This window comes from Sus scrofa, chromosome 2 (assembly GCF_000003025.6).
Source record: "Sus scrofa isolate TJ Tabasco breed Duroc chromosome 2, Sscrofa11.1, whole genome shotgun sequence".
Classification (NCBI taxonomy): domain Eukaryota; kingdom Metazoa; phylum Chordata; class Mammalia; order Artiodactyla; family Suidae; genus Sus; species Sus scrofa.
In genome coordinates, this window is record NC_010444.4 from 36,023,068 (window position 1) to 36,049,407 (window position 26,340).

Here is a 26,340-nt window from a genome sequence, read left to right on the forward strand (position 1 = left end):
AGGAAGAGACATCCTCCTGAAGTTTTGCTTTGTCACTTATTACCTGTGTAACTTAGGGTGCTCTTTCTGTGTCTTTATTCTTTATCTGTAAAATATTGATAAATATGATATCTACATCTTCAACTGTTGTAAAGCATGAAAGGGTTAATCTTCCTTAATATTTAGTGAGAGACATGAAATACAGTGATTGCTAGACAAAGGTTAGCTGTGATGATGATGATGCTGATGCTGATGTAGAAGAAAATCTCAATATTTTTGTAAATGCTTGTTTTCTTTCTCCAGAAACATAATCTTTCCATTCTAGTTTTCTGCTTGGCAAACTCTGAATCACATTTCAACATAATCAAAATTTCACATAAATAAAACGAGTTTTGCCTGAGATTACCAATATCTATTACAGAGTATATTCTATTGTTCGTGTTTACTTGCCTTTACACATGATATTTGTATAGTATAAATTTGTGTGTGCATATCTGTAAAATGACCATAGTGATATTTTCTACATCACAGGAGTTTTTGAACACTTACGAGATAACTATGTAAATTTCTTCCAAAAGCACGTGGCACATTATGAGCAACATTCACATGCCATTGGTTATTGTTGTGGGTTTTTTTATTTTCTAAATTTTGGGTCCTTGATGTGGAGGCTGCGCCTTATTCATTATCACATCTCCACTACCCAGCATACATATGGCACTTAATAAGCATGATCTCACTAATATGTGGGATCTAAAAAGTCAAATCCATTGAAACAGAGAATAGAATGTCATTACCAGAACAAGGGAGTTGTGGAGGTTTTTGTCAAAGGGTGCAAAAGTTCAGTTTCAAGAGGAACAAATTCTGTAGACCTAGTGTCTATCATTTACCATATTTAATAATAATTAATGTATTTTATATATGAAATTTGCTAAAGGAATAGATGTTAAGTGTTCTTAACCATATGCTCGTGCATACCCACACCTACAAACACACACACACACACACACACACACACACACAAAAGGTAACTGTAAGGTGATGGATACGTTAATTAACTTGATTGTGGTGATCATTTTACAATGTATATGTATATCAAAACAACATATTATACACCTTAATCATATATGTATTTTTTGTCAGTCATATTCTAATACAGCCAGGGAAAAAAGTTAAGTATCTGATGAATGAATGCTCTAATTTAGCAAGATTTAGAAAATTAAAACAAATTCAGATCTTTTATTACATTTATAGCCCCCCAAAGGTAAGATTTATAGACACTGGAGACATCGTAGGTCAAATAAGTAATACTATTAAATTACAAACCATGACATGTAGTAATATTACCCTAAAAAGTATTCATTAGTGCCTGTCCCAATCAGAAGTTTTGTCTTCTGATATACCTCTTCAAAAATACTCTAAAATTCTAAACACTTGAAAGCTCAGAATACAAGAAGATTGGTCCAGTCCTGAACTAAAAGTAACCAACTCAAAAATCATAAGAAGAATCATTAAATTCTGTGACTGACCTTTGAAAAATCTTTATTGGCTACACTAAACAAATATCTCCATCCAAGATTGGATGCTTAGCAACATTCTTTCATTAAAGAAATGTTTACTGTGTGCTTACTCCATGCCAAGCCTTGTGCCAGGTGTTGGGCCAGTGGCTTACAGAATGAACATGTTTTTAACAAGGAGGATCTGAGTCTTTAGGGAAAACAGACCTTAAATAAAGAATAGCTCTTACATCTAAAGTGTTTCTCAAAGAAAGACATTAAAATTCAAGGTATTCATAGAAAGTAATATTACTGTCTGATTTTTATTACCTTTTAGTTAATTCCCTATTTTATATTTTATGTCAATTATTTTAGTCAAGTTAGAATCTTCACAGAAAGGGATGCAGACAGCCTTTTAAGATGTCAGACAGCTGCTGGAAATGGACTGTTAGGTACCTTAGTGATGCTGTCGTTATATCAAATTCTTGATGACCTCTTAAACTTAGAGCAACAGGACAGATTTTACAATGAAGTTCAAGCTCTCCAAACACTAAAGGTTAATCACTGGTCCTTTAGTAACTTGTCACAGTGTAAGAACATGGCATACAGTAAACTCAAATCACTCTCTGTAGTCACACAATGTCTCAGGCTGAACTTCCCAGGTGTCAGTTTCCTGGTAATGAATGGCACTGCTGTAGAGAGGGTTTTAGTTCACTTGTGGCCACTTACTCAGGTTTGCCCTGAGCAGTATCTCAGTGCTAGGAGAGACAATATTCTCAAGAATTCAAGTTCCAGGAATTGGATATATGAGAACCAGTCACAATGTCTTAAGTGACTTCAGTTGTCCCCTCTGTCAGGCTTTAATATGGTACATATCAAAACTGGACAGTCATATGTAAAAGAATGAAATTAGAATACTAACAACATACATAAAATAAACTCAATGTGGATTAAAGATCTAACTATAAGACTGGACACTATAAAACTTTCAAAAAAAAAAAAATAGGCAGGGCACTGCCATAATCTTTATGTCAGCAATATCTTATTGCAACAAAATCTTTTTGGATTCCCCTCCTAGTGTAATGAAAATAAAAACAAAAATAAACAATGGTACCTAATTAGACATAAAAGGTTTTGCACAGCAAAGGAAACCATAAAAAAGACAACCCACAGAATGGGAGAAAAATCTTTGCAAATGAGGTGACTGACAAGGAATTAATCTCCAAAATGCACAAACAACTTATGCAGCTCAATATAAAAAAAAAATCAATAAATGGACAGAGATCTAGTTAGACATTTCTCCAAAGAGGACATACAGATGGTCAAAAACACATGAAAAGATGCTCAGCATCTCTAATTATTAGAGAAATGAAAATCAAAACTGCAATGAGATATCACCTTACACCAGACAAAATGACCATCATCAAAAAGGCTACAAACAATAAATGGTGGAGAGAGTATGGAGAAAAGTGTACCATCCTATGCTGTTGGTGGAAATGTAAATTGGTACCACCACCACAAAAAACAGTGTGGAAGTTCTTCAAAAAAAAAAAATGGAACGACCATATGGTCCAGCAGTCACAATCCTGGGCGTCTATCTAACCAGAGAAAACAATAATTTGAAAAGGTACGTGTTCCCTGATATTCATTGCGTATGATTTACAATAGCCAGGACATGGAAGCAACCTAAATGTCCATTGACAAAGGAATGGATGAATAAAATGTGGTGTGTGTGTGTGTGTGTATATATATATATATATATATATATATATATATATATATGAGAATATTATGCAGCCATAAAAATAATGAAATAATGCCATTTGTAGCAACATTAATGGACCTAGAGACTATCATACCAAGTGAAGTAAGTCAGAGAGAGAAAGACAAACATCATATGATATCACTTATATGTGGATCTAAAGGATAAAACTGAACTTATCTGCAGAAATAAACAGATTCATAGACTTTAAAAACAAATTTATGGGAGTTCCTGTCGTGGCGCAGGGGTTAACGAATCCGACTAGGAACCATGAGGTTGAGGCTTCGATCCCTGGCCTTGCTCAGTGGGTTAAGGATCTAGCGTTGCCATGAGCTGTGGTGTGGGTTGCAGACGCGGCTCAGATCCCGAGTTGCTGTGGCTCTGGCGTAGGCCAGTGGCTACAGCTCCGATTAGACCCCCTAGCCTGGGAATCTCCATATGCCGCGGGAGCAGCCCTAGAAAAGGCAAAAAGACAAAAATTAAAAATAAATAAATAAATAAATAAATAAATAAATAAATAAATAAAGTATTCTTTAAAAAAAAAAAAAAAATTATGGTTACCAGAAGGGACAAGTAGGGGGAGGGATAGCTTGGGGCTTTCAGATTGACATTTGCACACTGGGGTATATGGAATGCTGTATAGTACAGGGAATTCTACTCAATATACTATGATAATCTCTATGAGAAAGGAATCTGAAAAAGAATGGATGTATATATATATGTACATATATATATATATATATATATATAAAACTGTATCACTTTGTTGTACAGCAGAAATTATCACACCATACTTCAATAAAACTATACTTCAATAAAACTTTAAACAATAATAATTATATGGTACATATCACCATTGTATTCATAGGTAGGAGAGAAAAGTCCTCTAACATGTACTTAATTTTCACTAGCGTTATCACAGAGCAAAACCCAACCCTGAATTCAGAAAAGGAAATGCTCCCTTCCCTATATGAATGCATTTATCTTCCATATCTGATCATTAAAATTTCCTCTGTTTTCGATATATAGCAGGTCACTGTTCAATGAGAAACAATGGAAGGGACTGAGAATTTTTTAACCTGGAAAGGAAAAAACCATTATGAACTATGTCTGATATATATGGGCAGTGGAAGTGTGAGCAGACAGAACAACAATTAAGCAGTGGACAAAATGTCAAATGGTAGGTTCAACAGATAATTGCAAGCAAAATAGGGAAGAATTTCCTAATGATTAAAATGGACTAAAGAGGAAAAAGGCTATCATCTAAGAGGGAAATAACCTCACAGAGGTCAGCTGCCTATCTGGCACTGATAGTCTACCATGGATTCACTGATAAATTCAGAGCTTGGGTGGTGGTTTTGATATTAGATGCTAATTATAACACTGGTATTTCTTCCCAATTCAACTCTAGCATGGTCCTTTAGTGATTCTGTGTGAGTGCCTTTCTCACAAAGTGGTAACTATCTCAATAGCCTCATTTCTTTGTTGACGGTTAAAAAATATTTCTGTTGTAAATGAGGCTGATAAACCTTAGCTGATAATCCAAACAATATAAAAGTGAATAAATCTTGGTGATAAGCTATTTTTAAAAGTCCAAAGACCACAATCTAGCTTGAATGAATGAGAAACAATCATTTGGCCATTTGTACAGACTCAAAAGTTTTCACAGTCATTACCATGCCGACTTCGTATTTGCTCGGACTCTTTTGTATTGGTTGACAAATCTTATCTTTGTCATTGCTTCTCTAGAGGCAAAAATATTCCACTGTGCAGTCAATAGCTATAGTCTTCCCACATCCCATAAATTTTCATTTTAAATGGACATAAACGAATTTGCTTTCTTACTATTGCAAAGGTCTTTTTCTGAAGATGGCATAATAACCAGCACACCACCCCCTCCCTACCCTATGCCATCCAGGAATTATCTTTTTTAAAAGATAACTTTGTATATAGGTACCATCTTCTTTATCCATTTTCTGTGGATAGATTTAGGTTGCTTCCATGTCTTGACTATAACAGAAACAGACTCACAGATTTCAGAACCAATCTTATGGTTACTATAGTGAAACCTTGTGGGGAGAGAGGATTTGGGAGGGTGGGAATAACATATACACATTCCTGTACAATATATAATTAATAAGAAACTCCTGTATAGCACAGGAAAATCTACTCAATAATTTGTAATAACCTATATGAGAAAAAGTAATGGAAATATTTATATATATAATTGATTTACCTTGCTGTACATGTGAAACTAACACATTTTAAGTCAACTGTATGCCAATAAAATGTTAAAAATAAATAAATGCATAAAGAAAGAAATAAACTCAAAAAAAGATTAATTTTAACTAATTTTACTCATTTTCAGTGGCAATGTGGCAAAATTTATTTAAAATGCATCAACAAACGAGAGATGTGTACTTCAACTTGTAATGTTCATCCTCGCTTCTTCACAAGCTTACCCACATGCCTACCTTCTTCATCCGAATTATTCCAAAACCTGCTTAAATAGATTACTCAAGCATCATTTTCTCTAGAATTCACATTTCCTCTCCTGTACTTCTTGGAAGCCCTATTTTGGGTTCTCATAAATTCCTGGAAATTACAGCTCTTATAATCACTGAAATCATCAATTTACTTGTCCCTTACAATACTGCTGCTGGGGGGTGGGAGGGTGGGCAGCATTTTATTCTCAGAATCTGGCCCAATACTCCTGCAAACAGAGTATGTACTTGATGAAAGTTTCTTAGCCAGGTGATGAATGAGTCAGTACCATGTCTAACAGTCTGAACTGTTCTCTGGAGTACTGGTGTTGGGGAGAACTAACCAGGTGTATATTGCAAGAAAATAGGTTACTTTGCTTTATACAAATTAAGATTTCTTATCATGAAGCCCAGCCAGTCCTAGAATTCACGTAGTCTGCTGCTCCTTTGACTACATATGTGCTTTTTGTCAGCAGAAGCCATCACTCCTTTTAGAGGCACATCATATATCATCCTCATTTTGAGTCAGTTACTATTTACATCCTTAAATCTGCCTGTATTTAAAGATCTTCAAAGCCATACCATCCAGCATACTATACATAGAGTCCAAAAGTTTGATACCTCTGAGTACATGCCAACTCAGAATCTGATTATAGAAAAATTAAATGGTGGTGTTATATCATATCTGGGGTTACTTTGTGGCAATCATGTGGAACATTATGCAAGATATTCCTTTTGTGCAGTAAACAAAACCTTAGACTAATGCATCACAGTGAAGTATAATAAAACACTTTAAGGACGCATTCATTAATTACAGATTATAAAAAAATAATAATAATTATATTCGATACTTCACCTAATGTCTCCACATGATGAATCTTCAGTAATGGATGTATGCCTGTTTTTGACAGGCTCTATTTTTCCTTCCTAATAGCCTTCTCATTTATTTTACTGCAAGTATGTCTTCACTACTGGAAGAAGTGTTTCAGGCACAGATTGTAAACAGCAGTTACATCTTCCCAAATACAAGTCTAGCAAGACCAATTAGACCAACTAGATGCCCCTTTCTCAGAATTGGACAATTCAGTAGAGAACAAATTGGTTTCCATTTCTTCTGAGCAGTAGTATGTTAACTGGATTGTCCCTCCTATGAAATTACTTTTTTTGGTCCCTATCTCCTAATACCTGGATTTTGATGACTCTCAAACCTGCTTTTCTAGCTTTCTTGTATCTCTTCTTTCTGGGCTGTAAAGTAAGGTTGTCATTTTTAGCAAAAATAAATGGAGAAAAATGCAAACAAAATAAAACATAAAATTGTACAAAATGAAACAAGAATTGATGAAGTTAGGATAAAAGTATTCCCTTTGGTATTTATTCAATGAGTCATATAGTTTTCACTAAATGTAATATACTCACAAGTTATATGTACTGAGCTAGCATAACCACAGGTTGAATTCTAACCTCAGGGAGTTTTTGTAATATATGGGAAAAAAAATATCAGGCCTAGTGGAAAATGGGCAGCATCCACATAGGTGGTGTAATGTATAGTAAAGGATATACTACAATGCTGTATGAAAGATCAGACTGCTCTGAGGGTTCTGAAGAGAATAAAATTAACTATGACAGAAGTAAGTCATCAGAATAATTGCTAAAGGTGAAATAACACACATTACACTTGGAAACAGGAAAATAAAAACTTTATCGATGTCATGGGAAATGTGAGAAAAAGTATGGGGTTCGGGAAGCATGGAAATGATTCAGTTAATAGGTCCTTTAGACTGGAAAGTCAACTAAGTGCAGTGGAGCAGTAGATAGATCATAAACTCATCTGCAGTTGATATGATGGAAGTCTTGAATGCATTTATTTGTAAAACAGTGGGAATCAACATACTTTAGGAATATTAGCCTAACAGTTCTTTGGAGGATGGATAAAAAGCATGGTAAATGGTGAGAGTTCTAATGGGAGACTTCACCACTGCACCTCTGATATTTACTAAGCATGAGCTTGCTTTTAAAATTCTGAACACACTCAGGCTTACAAACAATGATCCCTTTTATTTTCTTATCCTTTTAATTTGCTTTCTTATACAAGAAAAACAGCATCTTTGGTAAATCATTCTATTTTGAAATAACATTCAAATCTTACAGGAAAAAAAAGGTGGAAAGTCCATTTGAGTCAGCAGAAAACTGAAAAACAGACATTGTCTGAAATTTGTGCATCACTGATATATATCTTCAATAGACTGTTCTTAAAAGCACAAAAGAGCCTTCTAAAGAGCAGTTTTTTCTAATTTTCTCTTTCCCTATTCCTATTATTATTTAGCCTTGGATTTTAATAGAAATAGTTTTCCTCTTTACACACTAGGTAATAACTTGATCACCAACATATTTAGTGGGTTATTTATATTACATTTTCTTTTTTAATCCAGAGAATGTCACCTGGGTAAAGCTTTTCTTCCAGCATACTACCCCTGAATATACATATTGTGTTTTAAATGAGCTGCATTGAATCATTCAGCATTCAGTGGAATATGTTCAGGCACCAAGTCTGATTAGAAGAAAGACTTCTAGTTATAATTTAAAAAGCCATGTATAGAAAGCCATATAGACAATGATAACTGAGCATTTTTAAAACTGAAGACATATTATAAAAACTGCTGGCTTCCTTAATAAGCATGTATCATACATTTGTATACATTCTTTTGCTCATCTTTTAAATAAGCAATTGCATTAAAAATTCTAATACTGACAGTACTTTTCTTAGAAGTATGATAAGAAATCAAACCCTCAAATTCATTGTAAAAAGGTCCCATAGGTGTTAGTAAGGGAAAAGACAATACTAGATGTGTTTAAATTTAACACTAAAAGATTTATGGCACCATATATACTTGGTATATACTGCTATTAGGCAGAGTGGAATGAAAAAATTCCTGTAAAATCTCCCAGTTAAAATGTTTGATATTTGCTAAGAGCAAGTTTTATCAAATCTCGGTGAGAAGGGCTGTTGGCTGAATGATAACTGTGCACAGAGTTGTCCTGTTGGGGTTTGCCATTTCCTGCTGGCATGGTACAGTGCTTTTACCCAATGGCTTTTTGTTAATCTGCAAGGGGCTCAATAGGTATATTACAAGATAGTAACAATTTGCTAAAATGGGCTTTAATAAAAACTGGCAGGTATTTGTTTTTAATTAAAGGCCAATATGTCCTGGGCAACAGATGCCCAAATCTCTTTAGAGAGTACCTGGGAAATAAATATTTTTAATGTTAATTCTTGATATTTTTATTGCAAGCAGCACTTGGCTTCTTCCAGAGTGCATCCTGCTTTGTGAATATTACAACATTCATCTTCACAGTAGGGAGAGCAGGTGTCAACTATGATTATCTTGGTCTTGCAGATGGCAAAACAGAAATTCTGAGATGTCCCATGACTTGATCAAGGTCATAAAATGACCTGAAGCTGCAACTTCCCTGGACCTGTTAAGTTTCTTTTTCATTTAAACTAGGGAGGCCAGTTAAGTAGAAGACAGCAAAGAGAAAAGAGTATTTTTAAACGACTTCCTACCATAATTCTAGTTTAAATGGTATTATTTAATCTTAATGACACTGAAGATAAGAAAATTAAACTTTTAGAGATAGCCAATGCAGTCCAAGTTCATGAGGCAAATTAAAAAAAAAAAAAAAAAAAAAAAAAAACAGAGCTAGGGAGTATCCGTCGTGGTACAGTGGAAAGGAATCCGACTAGGAACTATGAGGTTGTGGGTTTGATCCCTGGCCTTACTCATGGGTTAAAGATCCAGTGTTGCAGTGATCTGTGGTGTAGGTCTTAGGTACGGCTCGGATCTGGCCTTGCTGTGGCTGTGGCTTAGGCCAGCAGCTGTAGCTCCGATTAGACCACTAGCCTGGGAATCTCCAAATGCCATGGGTGCGGCCCTAAAAAGAAAAAAAAAAAAAAATGCAGAGCTAGAATTTGAACTAAGATGATTCCTATGATTCTCCCCAATGTATTTTGAAGGTTGTTTTCACTGCTATGGAGGCTTATGTATCTATAGAAACAGTAATTATAAATAGTTTAGGAAGGTGAAAAAAGTAGGTGATATAAAAAATCCTTTGATATCCAAATCTATCAGTTTATACTCCTCCAATTCAGAAGGGCAGCTTGACTTAATCATTCTAAATATTTTCCTGTGGCCTTTCTACCACTATGTATCATAGCTGACATCTTGAAGTTGACAGAGCATTTGTTCCCTCTAAACTAGACTTTATTTTTTATTTTTTATTTTGTTTTGTCTTTTTTTAGGACCGCGCCCACAGCATAGGGAAGTTCCCAGGATAGAGGTGGAATCAGAGCTGCAGCTGCGCAGTCAGCTTGCCACTGGTTAGGGGGGAGGGACATGTGGCTACATCCACAGCTACTCAGGATCTGAGCTGTGTTTGTGACCTACACCACAGCTCACAGCAATGCCAGATCATTACCCACTGAGCGAGGACAGGGATCAGCCTCCTGTTCTAATGGATACTAGTTGGGTTCGTTACCACTGAGCCACAACGTGAACTCCTAAACTAGATTTTATTGATAGGGAATGCATCAAAATGTTTGTTAGGACCAAATGTCGAGAAAGAGATTCTTCTATCCAAATTCCTTCTGGTCTTGCTGGAGGAAACTCCACAGAGAAAAATTTGGAGGAGATATTGTGGACAAACTTACTACCTACTTCTCACATATATTATTCCAGATCACCACCACCTGTGGCACTCTCCTCTTTTTGCTTTTTTAAATTACAAATATTAGACTCATAAGGCAGTGTGTCTTTGAGCTTGAGCAGAGATCTTAGAGTGATCCAAGATCACACATATTGAATTATTATATAAAGCTTAAAAGAATAAGTCCTTATGACTTTATTGCTTATTTAGTTCCAGACTTTTCCAAGTACTAACAAGAGTCCCTTATGAAATTGTAGGTTTTGTGGTGTGTATATGTGTGTGTCTATGTATATGTGGGAAATGACAAGTAAAATCCCTTAAATTTCAAAAAATTTTCTTTGAGATATACAAAAAATAAAGTCATATATGCTAATACTGTCTGCCAAAAGGACAAAAAAAAAATTTGGAATTTCCGTTGTGGCTCAGCGGAAATGAACCCAACTAGTATCCATGAGGATCTGGGTTCTATCCCTGGCCTCACTCAGTGGGTTACGGATCCGGCATTGCCATGAGCTGTTGTGTAGGCTGCAGACATGGCTTGGATCTAAATTTAAAAGATAAATTTTAATGACCCCAAACTAATAAATGCTATTTGTTTTATACTAACACAATGAACTGAGAATGATTCAGATCATTCTCTAATGTAAAAGTAAGCTAGAAAAGGAACTCAAATAATAGTTCCCCAACATAGTGGATCATATTCTATCCACTGCGGAGTTATTTTATGTAATAATCACTAATAATTCCCAGGATATTTTGCTCATTTTAATCCCAACAATAAATGGATCACACCTAGCCAGTTTAATGTTTTTTCTACCTAGTTGAATATGGGATATTGATGAATAAAAATGGATTAACCATGAAAATTTATAACTTTTAGTGATTGATGCTCATTTGAAGTTGCAAAAATTAAGCTGTTATATTTACTAAATTAGGAGATAGGGTTGGTCCAAATACACTAGAGAGCAAGAGGAACAGATAGAGATAGAGAAAGAGAGAGCAAAAGAGAGAAAAAAAAAGAAAAAAAGAAAATTCTTGCTCAACCTAGAAGATGATATTATCAAGTTTTTTAAAAAGTACTTATAAAAAAGAAAACAACTTAGGCAGATGGCTTAAGAGAAAGCAAATATCCCATTTAAAATTTGGAAATAAAAGCATTTCTAAATAAGTATCACAGAAGCATATCAGCTTCGGAAGCAAGTGGCAGAGTTTAGAGAAGCAGTGGAAGTTTTATTTAGAGTCCAAAATATGGGGGAAAAGTTTAAATTTATTGCCTCTTCATAACATGGTTGACTACATCAGGGTTTAGTCACTGGTTTTCCCACTTCTAAAGAATGAGGAGATGAATAACTTTCAAGCCAATGGCTCCCTTCTAATGTTATTTTTGAATTCATTTAAATCACTCATTTGAATCTCCATGAAAGTTATTTAAGAAGGAAATGGAAGGAGAAACGGCAGTTAATTTTACTGAGTCGGCAGATCTGGGGAAAAAAAAATCGGATATTGTATATTTCAATATTAGTATTCCTATTTGGTTCTTTTCTTGGAGTTCTAATTTTCCTTTTGAACTATTCTACTTTTTTCCCCTTAAACTCTTTAAAACTGTTATAATAATTGATTTAAAGCCCTTGCTGCCATTTCCAATAACTAGATGATCTATTGGTCTGCTTCAATTATTTTCTTTTGAATAAAATTATATTTTCCCACTTTATTCTGTATCTGGTAATTTGTAATTATATTCAGAACACTGTGTACTTTAAAAGAACTTTCAGATACTAATGTATGGATATTTCAAGAGAGTGCAAGCTCTTTCCTTTATCTGGCAGTCAGGATATGAGCTAATCTTTCTAATTTCTGCAAGAGTTGAGCTATTCTAGGCTGTGCTCTAAGTCCAATTTATAACTGTGATTAGTACTCCAACCACCAACCAATCCAAAGTCCTAGGAGCTTCCTTCCTTCCTTTCTGTCTTTCCTGCTCTTATTTCCTTTTTGTGCTAATATTTTTATTTTGATATATATAAAATTTAAAGGGAAGTTGCAAGAAAAGTAGAAGTTACCGTCACATATTTTGTAACTGGATTTAACAATGGTTTATATTTGTTCCATTTGTTCTTTTTCTCTCCTCTTTTTCTCCTCCCTTCCTCCTGTAAAATATATTTATATTTTATATATTTTCTTTTCTGTGAACACATTGAGATGTGTGTGTGTGTGTGTGTGCGCGCGCGCACGTGTGTGTGTGTGTATGCCTGCACGTGTGGCATATGGAAGTTCCCAGGCTAGGGTTGAATTGGAGTTTGAGCTGCCGACCTAAGCCACAGCCACAGCAATGTCATATCTGAGCCACATTTATGACCTACTCTCTAGCTTGCTGCAATGCTGCATCTTTAATCCACTGAGCAAGGGCAGGGACCAAACCCGCATCCTCATGGACACTCTGTCAGGTTCTTAAACCCTCTGAGCCACAATGGAGACTCCTGGAAGTTTTTTAAAACAAGCACTTTTTTATTGAAGTTAATTTACAATGTTGTGTTGTTTGCGTACTTCTTATGACAATATTTATGTTACATATTCTTTGAGAGGAATACTAAAAAAAAAAATGAAATGGTGTCCTTTCCAATGAATCCTATTAGGGGGCTTATTGTGTCAGTCTATCCCAGTGTTAGTGGTTAACTTTGTTAAAGTGATATAGGCCAAATTGTTCAGCTATGGAATTACCATTTTGTCTTTGTAATTGTGTTAGTTGGAGTCTTCTGAGAAAGCAGATAGGATTAGATATGCAAGGAACTTTTGGGAAACCATGTTTGAGAAAAACGTGAAAAGGGAAACAGAGAAAGCAGGGAGAGGCCTCAGATCTGAATGTGGAGGATAGGGGGAAGGAAGGAGGCTGGGTAGGAAAGCTCTCTGCCACAGTACAGTCCAACAATTCTTCTGCCAAGCCAGTGGGGGTCCCCAGAACCAGAGCTAGCCTTAGAGGGGACCAAGACTTCTAAGGTCCAATAATTCATTGTTCTTCTGCATTTTAAATGTTTACCAGCATCCTTGGCCTTTATCCACTAGATCTTGGTTGCGGTCTCCCAATTGTGACAATTAAAAAAAAAAAAATGTCTTTCGCTATCACCAATGGCACCTAGGGAGTAAAATTGCTTCTAGTTGAGAACCACTGCTTTATACACATAGGTCTTCTGGCTTCTGTTAAAAGTTCATATCTCTGAAGTCCATCCCTTCCCATAAAGTATTCTTTTCTTGCTTGATGAGGTATGATTTGTTGCTAAAGCCTTGTCCTTGTGCATGAAACTTCTCTACAACAAGTGGGTCCTCCAGTACCTAATAAGTAATTTCAGCCTAAAGCCTTCCCCACACTTGTTGCAAATAGGTTTTTCCCTGGAGTGCGTCCTTTAATGAGTGCTGAGAGTCACCTAATCCCCGAAGCCCCACTCACACACCTCTCACACACAAGGTTTTTCCCCCGGTGTGTGTCCTCTGATGTCTTATGAGAGCAGCCTTCTGGCTAAAGCCTTGCCCACATGCCCTTACACAAAGGGGGTGGGCCAACCTACGTCTGACTAGGTTTGCTTTCTGACAAAAGCCTTGTCGACACTTGGAGCAAACATAAGCCTTCTTCCCAGAGTGGGTCCTCTGATGACTGATGAGGTGTGACTTTTGTCTGAAAGCCTCTCCCACATTCCCTGCACACAAAAGACTTCTCTCCTGAGTGTGTCCTCTCATGTACAGTGAGAGTAGACTTATGCCTAAATTCTTGCCCACATTCATTGCACCTGTAAGCCTTCTCTCCCAAGTGTATCCTCTTGTGTTTAGTAAGATATGACTTCTGACTCAAGCTCAAACCACATTCATTACACAAATCAGAGTTGTCCCCTAAGTGAATCCTTTGGTATTTGTGGATTTATTTCTAAAAAGCTTCGCACAGTCCCTACAGATGTAAGGATTCTTTCTTGAGTGGGTCCTTTGGTATGTGATAAGGTTTGATTTATCCCTGAGGCCTCAGCCACACTCCTGGCACACAAAAGACTTTTCCCCTGAATATGTTCAAAAGTATCTAATGAAGGTTGACCTCCAACTAAAGCTTCACTCCCACTCCTTGCGTGCGAAGGGCTTCTCCCCAGAATGTGCACCTTGTGTATGACTAAGTTTGACTTTTGGCTGAAGGTTTCTCCCCAATGTGTGATCTCTTGTGTGTGATGAGAGCTGATTTATAGCTAAAGTTTTGGCCCCGCTCACTGCAAAAATAAGGCTTTCCCTCTAAGAGGGTCCTCTGATGACTGAAGAGGGTGGCTTTCTTCTTAAAGCTGAGCCCACGATTTCCACAGTTGACTGCCTCATATCCTGAGATTTCTACCCACTTTAATTCTTTGTCTTCACTACTTGTTGGGATTCCACAGAATCCTAGAATTCAGTCATTTGGAGAATGCCCAAGACTTAGCAATTTCCCTTTGCTTACCAGATCTTTATCCACTGTATTTCTCAGCTGCACTTAAAGGTGTACTAGATACTAGGTGCAACTGCTTAGCTGAGTGGAGGTCCTTTAAACCTATAGTCCATTCCACTGGCCCACTCTATCCTCAGTCCTGGCATCGTAGTCTGGATCCAAACCTAGCAATGAGCCCTGGAAAGAAGTGGCTGCTGCCCTCCTCCTCTCTCAGGGTTTTATTCCTCTGTGGAATTTAGGTTATTTCACTTCTCAAATCCACTGCTCTTTTCTACCTTCATAGATAAGTATGATTTTTATTTTATTTTGTTTGTTTTTCCTGGAACAAAACTTTTTTCTGTTCTTTTATATTCAAGCTGGCAGCAGAAATATTCCTGGTGGGAAAAAATAAAGGGAAAGTTTAGAAATGCTCATAAAAAAAAAGAACTGGCATTTTGAATCTTTTGTGCTATTAGTTCCTACTTCTTCTCTTTATCATGGCTATCCCAAATGGCTAGTTTTTGTCTTTGGCCATTAAAATTTGTTCTTAAGTCTTTAGGGCCATCTACTATTTAACTTTAGCAATATTACTCTAGAATAAAATGTCAAAGTTTTATCATCCTTTTGTGAACAGGAAAAAAGTGGGTTGAGATAGGTCCATATGACAAAGAACAGGAGTCACTTTAATGAATTTTCCTCCTCGTATTTTTATTTGATCATTGAATATGCTATCCCCAAAGGCTTTCTCAATGACTCTTGAGAAAGACCTTTTCAGCAGATACCAAGGAACACAAAAGGCTAGAAGTTTGTTCATTATTTCTCAGTTTGAAAGGAGCAGGGTACATACCATTTGAAGAGCAAAGAGAGTGATGAATAAAACATACTATGAATTTTGGAAATAAGATAAAAATTTTTAAGTTAGACAAGTTGTATCTTGGTTTTAGGGATTCAGTGAGACTTAAAATGATGACTCAAGGAGCTAACAGCAATAACAATTAAGTGGACCTGACAGTGACTATTGATTCACAAGTAAGCCTCATTCTTGGATTCTAGCTGATAGCATTTGGACAGGCTCAGTCAAACACAGTTTCACTGCATGTACAGATTGTTTAAAGACAGCATTCACTGTGGTGCTCCTACTGTCTTTCAAGGCAGCAAAGTCAAGTGAATAGATGATCTGAAGGAAAAAAAGAGTCTCCTTATGTGCTTTTCTTGTTTTTCACTTATGTACTCATGGTTACACTCCCCTTGAGATGTTTCAGCATTCAGCATTCAGGGAAGGTATTTGAGGGACAACACTCTTCACACGGAAAGGCTGACTTAATAATAATAATAAAAGAAAAAATTTCTTTATATTTCATGTAGGAACCAGCCAGTAGGCATTCCTACTGTTAAATACAAGAGATCATTCTGGAATCTAAATGTACACTCTAGAATCCTTGATGGGTAATATGAAAAAGTAAAATGCATCTTCTCAGCATTTGAGCTGTATAAAATTTATGTAATTTCATCCTAAATGCAAAATGATTCACAAAATACCAGTAGTACTTAAGCTATAAACAGGAGGAGGGGAATAAAAGAAATTTGGTGGTCCAATAAGTTTGAAAATCCTGTCTTTATTAAAACTATTCTAAGATACTACACTATGGCCAAGTTTCTTCTCAGTCTCCAAGATAGAGACGTGAAATATAGTGTTTCTGAAACTTATTTGGTTAAGAAATTATTTTTCCAAGAATACCTTATTAGACTATTGCCATGAAAACATGCTTCAGAAACATCTGGACTAAATTTAATAAACCTTATTACTTTTTTCAAAGTCCTGCAAGGTCTGGAATTTCTTTTGTCCCGAAATAAAATAATATGTCTAAAAGGAGACGCTTTATTATATTCATAGCTCCTTGAAAATTTTGATGGTAATGGACGCTTTCATTAGATAAGAAGTAATCACAGGAACTCCGGATTTATGGAGAAAAGTATAGCAGAGCATTCATAAGAGACTAATCTTTGACCTTGGTTAATGCTATGGAAGATAAATTATTAAATAGTGGCATTTTGGTCCCACGTTTCCAAAGTGTAACATGGTTCATACTCTTGTCAGGATGTTTTGTGATGGCATTGCATTTGTGTGCTGTGAGTGAGTTTTAGAAACTTTAATTCCACAAAGGAAAAGACCAGACATTACCATTTTTGTTTTCCAGACTATGCCTATAACACAAAGAGGAGCTTCAAAATAAGCAGTATTTTAATGGCTTCATCTAGCACCCGTTCAAATCAAAATGTTTTATATTCTACAGTGTTACCACATCATTTACCTATGACATATAATGTAATTCAATAAATATTTATTAAGCACTAAATATGGTCAGTCAATAGGCTAAGAGCTACGGATTCTTCTTTTACCACTGCCCATTTATCAAGGAGCTGAAAATACTGGTGCACAATTTACTTCCTAATATGGAGGTAGTCTGAGTTTAGTAATTTCAATTAAGAGACCTAAACAGCTGTGAAAAAAAAAAAATGCTGCTGCTGCAGTAGCACTTAGATTACTGAAGGCTCTCTGCTTGATCAAGAGAAATTAAGACATTTGTACACCCTTAACCACCTAGAGAGCCACATATCAGAGGTATAATTACAGAATGGATAGAGACTAGTGGTTTTTTCCTTCAGGTGAACAATAATAAATGAGTGCCATTTTGTCACAAGACTTAGAGATTAAATATAAAGAACAACTTACCTATATTTCAGGTATTGGAGGACATATGGATGTTACCCCAACATTTCAGCCAGGTGACCAGAATAGTCAGGGATGGGGCTTGAAACAAAAATAAGACCATGTGAAGAGTTCCCATCGTGGCAGCAGAAACAAATCTGACTGGGAACCATATAAATATATGTTATAGTATATACTTATACTCTCTATATATGTATAAATATATACTATAACATATATAATATAGCAAGATATATAGGAGTAGATACTATTATTTTCTCCATCTGAAGGAAGAGGAACTGTAGCATGATGAGGTTAAGTTATTTTCCAGAGTCTTAGAATAAAAGAAAGAGCTCAAGATTCTTGCTAATCAAAGCAATCTAGTTCCAGTGTCTGGACCCTCATCAAATGATGTAATATCTCTCTAAACATAAACCCTCTAATAGGGGGTCCAGATCACTGTATACGAAGAAACACAGTCCATGAAAAGCTGAGAATAACGGGACAGAATAAACTATTTCCTAACAATTAGCTAAGAAATTTCAGCTTATTTGATTGATTATGTATCTGTTTTAATTTTGGATTGAAATAGTAATAGCCTGTATATATAGGAACAGATAATCTAGATACAGTGAGTGTCTTTTAAGGATGTTTTCTTATATTTTATTCTGCAATTATAAAGGAAGACCAGAGAGAGACATCATATGATTTAACATATATAGAATCTAATAAAAATAATACAAAAGAACTTATATCTAAAACAGACTCATGGATTTGAAAACCAATCCTACAAATTCCCATAGGTGAAATTCTTGGAGGGAGGGAGGAATTGGGAGGGTGGAAAATAACATATACATACTACCATATAAAATAGATGATTAATCAGAACCTACTGTATAGCACAGGAAAATCTACTCAATAGTTTGTAATAATCTATATGGGAAAGGAACAGATATGTTTACATGTAAAACTGATTCACTTCGCTATACACCTGAAACTAATACAACATTGTAAGTCAACTATACTCGAATAATTTTTTTTTTAAAAAGGAAGGCCAGTGATCAAGGATGGAATGTGGCCTAGAGGTAGTCACCAAGGATTCTATGAAAGCACACTCAGTGTCCTTCCTCTTGCCATTATTGCCCTAGGCCCCCTTGATCACATCAGAGGGATGTCCATATATGGTCAGACTTCCCAAATGCTCTCATGTCCTCACCACATGTCAGCTATAAATCATGGGAAGAAGTCGGGCTAGCTTCAAGTATTCCTTTTGCATGTCTTCATGATTAAAGAAAAGATGGTCTTTATAATACTGTCTTGTAAATTGATGTATAAACAATAACAACATTTAAGAAAATGTATACTGTATAACTTATTACAGAGACCGAATCAGAACCAAAACTCTGAACCCATAGATAATCAATGTGTTACCTGAATCAGAAAACACATTTTTTCTAGAACCATGTTCTGTATATTGTTGTTGAATTCAATGCGAAACACAGTGCCAACCACATAAAACTTTCAGATAGCACTAACAAAGTTTTATACAAGGACATGAGGAAACATGTATTGAGCTCCTATTATTTACAAAATTAAAATCCTACTTCGTAGCATTGCTTCTTGAAAGAATTAAGTAAGGACACATATGATAAATGCTCTACAAGGGTTACTAATACTCATTTATTGTTGTTCTAAATATTATTAGTGGATAAATGACATAACACATATCTTCCTGGACTTAAAACCTTTCTGGAGATGTTAAGTAACCTTCCCAAACTCATGTTCCAGAGCCCATGTGCTTATATAATAGCTCCTTTCATTATGCAAAGTGAGCTAGTGTTCCTAAAAGGGACCCCAAACTACAGCAAGAAAAGAAAGCAAATTCCAAAATTAAAATAAAATAAACTGGAGTTTTATAGCATTGAGTTAGTCTTAAGTACACTGAATTGACTTCCTTTAAAATTCTTTTGAATTTAGCCAAATTAAGTGGATAAAATGTGACATTTGCTTATTTCCCATCTCAGACCATCTTCACCCTCCCAGGTGAAGTTTTCTTAAAAACTTCTTTGAATTCCTGCTCCAAGTTTTTAGTACTTAATTCCCCACAGATTGATATTCTACTCCAGAATAAACTATGACATTAACTGGTTCTAGTTGACTTTTTAATAACTGACTTAGAAATAGCAACTGACACAGAGATATGATCATCAATGAGGATATGAGGCTAAACTATACCGAGATCTTGTGCTCTGAAATAGCACCTCTTGAATACTCACTTATTCTTCCTCAACCCTTTAGCTCTAGAATTCTCTGACTATGCCTTTCTGTAAATCTAAGTTATCCTCAAAACAAAGTATGTGCACTGCAGAAAATACAGGTAAATAAAAAGCAGACAGCAAGGAGACGCTCCAAATTCTTCCCACCTAAAGACATCCATTGCTAACCCGTTGTTGCATTGCTTTCCAGATCCTTTGATGGGAGAGTGAATCCCTTTCCTCTGAGATATGACAGTTCTTTTATATACTCAAACACAGTTATTTTGAGGTTGTCCTTCTTCAGTTTTTCTCCAAGCGAAAACAAAACTAAAACCTTCTTTGCATTGAATGACTAGAACCATTCAAATACATCCCGAAGTCACTTTGCCACTAAAAGTAATAAAAGACGCTTTCTGTCCTGAGAAAATTTGATGAAGGAAGGTTTTTTACAGTGAACATTCTCTTACTGACCTTTGTCTGAGCAGGGGCTCAAAAAGGCATGTTAAAATAGCTTAGAGTGTTGATACATATTTAAAATTGGGCCTTTGGAGTTCCCACCGTGGCGCAGCAGAAACGAATCTAACTAGGAACCATGAGGTCGTGGGGTCTATCCATGGCCTTACTCAGTGGGTTAAGGATCCATCGTTGCCATGAGCTGTGGTGTAGGTCGCAGACGTGGCTTGGATCTGGCATTGCTGTGGCTGTGGCGTAGGCCGGCAGCTGTAGCTCTGATTAGATCCCTAGCCTTCAAACCTCCATGTGCCATGGGTGCAGCCCTAAAAAGCAAAAATAAAATAAATAAAATAAAAATAGTGCCCTATATAATTGTTTTACATGCAGCTTCTGGACAAAAGCACAATCAAAATGAGGAGATTTCCACTTATATTTTGCTTACTTTATGTAGGACAGTAAAATGAATTAGTTTAAAAAAAATCTTTATCAATAGAAAGACTTTTAGAACAAAAGCTACACTAAGAATTCCTGACAAATATTTTAACTTTCCTCATTTGCAAAATATGGTAAACTGATGTATATTTCTTTCTAATGAACACTATTCAGTAAGAACAACTTGGAATAAAAATCATGTAAAAGGTATGAAATTTAAATTAGAGAGGCTCATTAAAATCTGTACATCTTCCAAGGATGTACAGTTTTGAATAATTCATTAGCTGTTTAACACATTTACACACTCTTAAAAAGCATGCTAACTATTTTATAACTGGGCTTTTTTTCATTTTGAAAAGAATTACATATATATTTCATCTGTGAGACTCCAATGTTTAAATGCAAAATAATTAACACTGAGCTCTTGCTAATTAAATCAGCAGAGGAGATTTAGCTGACACTATGCTAGGTACTCAAATTAAGAGACTGCCTCACTGCATTAAACAGAGTGCATTTATCATGAGTAAGCTCTCAGCCTATTTATTTGATATGACAGTTAATGCGTAAGGAAAATAAATCTTCCCAATATTGTAGGCAACATATGCACAGCTGTCTTGCTTCCAATTGTCTTACCTAGAAGTTTTGAAGCAAATAGATAGGATATCAAGGCTGTTGTCCTTAAATGGAACCAGAATATAAGAAAACCTAAAGTTAGTTTCATTTCAATAAGCTGGATAGTATTATTGAACTAAATAAAAAGATGAAAAATTTCAAGATGGGGAGTTCCCGTCGTGGCGCAGTGGTTAACGAACCCGACTAGGAACCATGAGGTTGCGGGTTCAGTCCCTGCCCTTGCTCAGTGGGTTAACGATCCGGCGTTGCCGTGAGCTGTGGTGTAGGTTGCAGACGCGGCTCGGATCCTGCGTTGCTGTGGCTCTGGTGTAGGCCGGCGGCTACAGGCTACAGCTCCGATTAGACCCCTAGCCTGGGAACCTCCATATGCCGCGGGAGCGGCCCAAGAAATAGCAAAAAGACAAAAAAAAAAAAAAAAAAAAATTTCAAGATGTGCATAATCATATGTAAGCTGTATTCAAACACAATTAAACATCAGGTGATGTACAGCAGCTCAAATCATAAAATAGACATAAAATGGGAACAACCAGGCTATTCTGTACATTTTAAAAATATAATTAAATATGTGAATTCAGACATGCTGTCACCAATTTCTTTTAACATTCTTGTTTATCAATTTGTTCAAATTTATTGAATTTCTATTCTATGCATGCCACTATACTAAGTACCACAAACATAACTATAAGGAGCAGCGTATATGTCGTGCCTCAAATCCTCCCTTATATTTTATAAAAAAATTCTTAGAATTTAATATATGCGTAGAGCAGATATGAACCTGTAGATATAACTTAGAATCTGTCTCTGTTAGAATATAAGTGTATTGGCTGACAAAGAAATGGTGCTTAAACAGTATCATTGGATTAAATGAATACTACAAATAGCTTTTTAACATGTGCTTGAAAAGTTTGTTTTTTTTTTCTTTTTTTAGAAGAATAAAAGTCAGTTTTCAAATTGATGTCATTCATCAAAATATTGTTTTCATATTTTTAAAGTAAAAGCTGTAAGTTGATTTTCTAAACTGCCATATTCCTAACAAGTGATTTTTCTTTAATGTATTTATCTGCAGTTAGGATATATTTAGCTAATTTAATTCCATATTATTTTTATTTGCTACTTAGTATACTTTATCAATACATCATGCAAGTGGCTTGATTTTTCAAGCAAGGGCCAAGAAAAAAACAAAATAGCCCTAGTGATCCTATAATTATTTCAGTAACACAATGATTTCGAGTTTGATCAAGGTCAGGGATATGGATTTATAGTGCAAAGAAATCAAACGTTAAAACTAAAGCAATTGGACCATATATAAATAACCTTGCTCCTGTAGTTCTGCAGAAATATGCTTCTATGCCTGATAAAAATTAGGAATGGAAATAGTAATAATTCAACATTGCTGTAGTGGTCTTATACTTCATGCAAGAATATCAAATCGTATCTTACATCTATAAGAAAATATTTCTCTTATTCTCTATATGTCTCCTCTGATAGTTAAACTAGTTCAGTCACGTTATGTCAGCCTGGCAAAGAGAAGGTATTTTGTAAGATTTCCAGGAGAATAAACTAGAAAATAAAGAAGTTTTCAACATGTCCTCTGTGATCCTCCGTATTTATATAGCTTTCCCTGGTTGTTTCACTCCCTGCTGGTAGATACACTGATATTTGTTATAGTTAACAGAGTCACAGAATAGTGAATTCTGTTCTGTTCCGTTCCATTCCATTCCGTTCCGTTCCGTTCCATTCCATTCCATTCTATTCTGATCTATTCTATTCTATTCTATTCTGTTTTATTCATGCATTTGTTCGGTTCTACTGTATTATATTCGATCCTGCTCTTTTCTATTCTATTATATTCTTGTCTTAGCATGTGTCTGAGGCCAGAGCAACTAAAGAATGCTATGTAATGTTGTGATTATTTATTGTGGGTTTGATATTAGAAAACCAGTTTCAAATCCTAGCTCTGCCCGTTTATAAATACAGATTCATGGTTGCTAGAAAATACACTCTTCCCTATCTTTAAAAAAATTTTTACTGGAATTTTGATTTTTCTGAAGTAGCAAAATGCTCAGATATAAAGTTATATTTCCCAGCCTTCTTTGCAATTATGTCTGACTATGTGATACGTTTCTGGCTGCTGATACTTAATTGGAAGTTTTTATAAGGGACTACAGAAGGAATCTTAAAATGGGGGCATGTACTCAGCTAGCAAGAAACTGACAACTTCTGCTCTTTCTTTTTTCTTTCTGAAAAAGAGACTGGATTCTAGAATTTAAGCACTATTTTTTTTGACTAGGGAAACAATGGGTAGAGTAATCATGGATGGGTTTATAGAAAAATCAGAGCCCCAAATCCTGATTTCAACAGGGAGCCACCATTCTAACTGCAAAATGCCTACTTCAGACTTCTCTTTCTATGATAATAAATGAAATCTTTAAGTTACTGCTTAACTTTACCTATTCTTTTTAGCTATTCTTTTTGTCTTTTTAATGACAAATTAATACCTTAGCTTTATCCTCATGAGTATGATATGAAATCCAATCTGAATTTCAGCTCAAAATTAGAAAAGCTTCATTCATAAAATGGGTAAACCAATAATTATTTCAATAAGTGAGAGAATCAATAAAAACAGACAGAGTGCTTATCACAATGCCCATCACAAGATTTTGTAGTCTTCGAATCATAATAATTATTGTTATTTGATCCAACTGCAAGAGCTTGGTGCAGTGAGTTAAGGATCTGGCATTGCTGCAGCTGTGGCACAGGTCACAGCTAAGGCTCGGATTCAGTCCCTGGCCCAGGAACTTCCATATGCCATGAGTGTGGCTAATAATAATAATAAAAATAATAATTGTTAAATGCTATTTGAGAGGCAGTGATTTTTTTTTTATTTTCCACCTGATATGTTATACCTGAGAAACACACTAGGCAATCAGATATTTAATGACTTGATTTTAAGATAATTATATGTCTTCACATGTCTTTTTATTATTAAATCAAACAATACAAATAACCATGAATCATACAGGAATTATAAATAGTTATTTTGCTGGATGCATTGGCAAGCATATATGATGAATTGCTTTTAAAGTTTGTTTCTCCAAAACTTGCTCTGTAGTTTGGCCTTTGAGAAATACCCTAAATATACCTTCCTGTCTTCTTCAAAATAGTGGGAAAAAAATTCTGAATTAAACCTGGATAAGCTGAAGCTATAATGGAAATAGAAAGAAAGAGAAAGACATGAGAGAGAAAGCAAAAAAGGAAAGAAGAGTGTAAAGGAGGAATAGAGGGAGGCAATAATGGAAGGAGGGAAGGAGGAAAAGAGCAAGGAAGGAAAAATTATGAGTTTTTCTTGAGTTTCTGTGACTTTTAAATGAATATTTGGCTTCTTACAATGCTCTAGAAAGGCACAGGTAGTGTCCATTTAGACAGCATCTGAGTTGTTTCAGAAAAACTAAACATTAAAAATAATTACTGGAGTTCCTGTCGTGGCGCAGTGGTTAACGAATCTGACTAGGAACCATGAGGTTGCAGGTTCTATCCCTGCCCTTGCTCAGTGGGTTAATGATCCGGCGTTGCCATGAGCTGTGGTGTAGGTCGCAGACGTGGCTCGGATCCCACGTTGCTGTGACTCTGGTGTAGTCCGGTGGCTACAGCTCTGATTAGACCCATAGCCTGGGAATCTCCATATGCCACGGGAGTGGCCCAAGAAATGACAAAAAGGCAAAAAGAAAAAAAATTATTACTGTAGTAAATATATAAATGAATATAAGAACCCTTGTCAGAAAACAAACCAAGCTGAAAAAAATGAGTCTAAATTATGATTCTCACACCCTCTGTGAAGAGACTCATATAGTTCTTTCAGTGGTCTTCTCTCAACTTGAATCATCAGTTTCTAATAAGCTATTATATAATTCATTTATGTTTAAGCAGCTATATTTTTTCACTTATATTTCAAGGAAACCATGGAAGTGTAAAATAGAGTGTTTATTGCACTTCTTCAATTTAACATTCCAAACCATCCTTCTGTGCAAATAACTAATCAACCACTTAATTAACTGCATTTACCACCCATCTATTTTTCCTTTTTTAACTATGCCAATTATTTCTCTAGATTTCCCTCAAAAACTTAATACTCTGTTATTTATCAGGGAAATAAAAGTATTTTTTCTGGCTTATTTGGTTGAGTTGTCATGTTTTATTTTTGCATTTTAATTTTCACATTGTCAATCACTTCCAAAAAAAGTTGGTGACAGTGACTATTAAACACAGATTTATTAAAATGTATATTCTCCCCATCAAATTCTCGTCAAATTTACCCAATCTAGATAAAAAGTATACAGAATCTGAAGGATATAAGATTAACTCTCAGAAATCAGTCGCACTTCTGAATACTGACAATGAAATACTAGAAAAGGAATACAGAAATACAATACCTTTTAAAATTGCACCCCAAAAAATCAAATACCTCAGAATACACCTGACCAAGGAGGTAAAGGACTTATATGCCAAGAACTATAAAACATTAATCAAGGAAATTAAAGAAGATGTAAAGAAATGGAAAGATAGTCCATGCTCCTGGATTGGAAAAAATAATATTGTAAAAATGACCATACTACCCAAAGCAGTCTACAGATTCAATGCAATCCCTATCAGATTATCCATGACATTTTCATAGAACTAGAACAAACAACCCAAACATTTATGTGGAACCACAAAAGACGCAGAATTGCCAAAGCAATTCTGAAGAACAAAATCCAAGCAGGAGGCATCACTCTCCCAGACCTCAGGCACTATTATAAAGCCACAGTCATCAAGACAGTATGGTACTGGTACCAAAACAGACAGACAGACCAATGGAACAGAATAGAGAACCCAGAAATGAACCCAGACACCTATGGTCAATTAATAAAAAGATTACTTTGACAAAGGAGGCAAGAACATCAAATGGGGAAAAGACAGTCTTTTCAGCAAGTATTGCTGAGAAACCTGGACAGCTACATGAAAATCAATGAAACT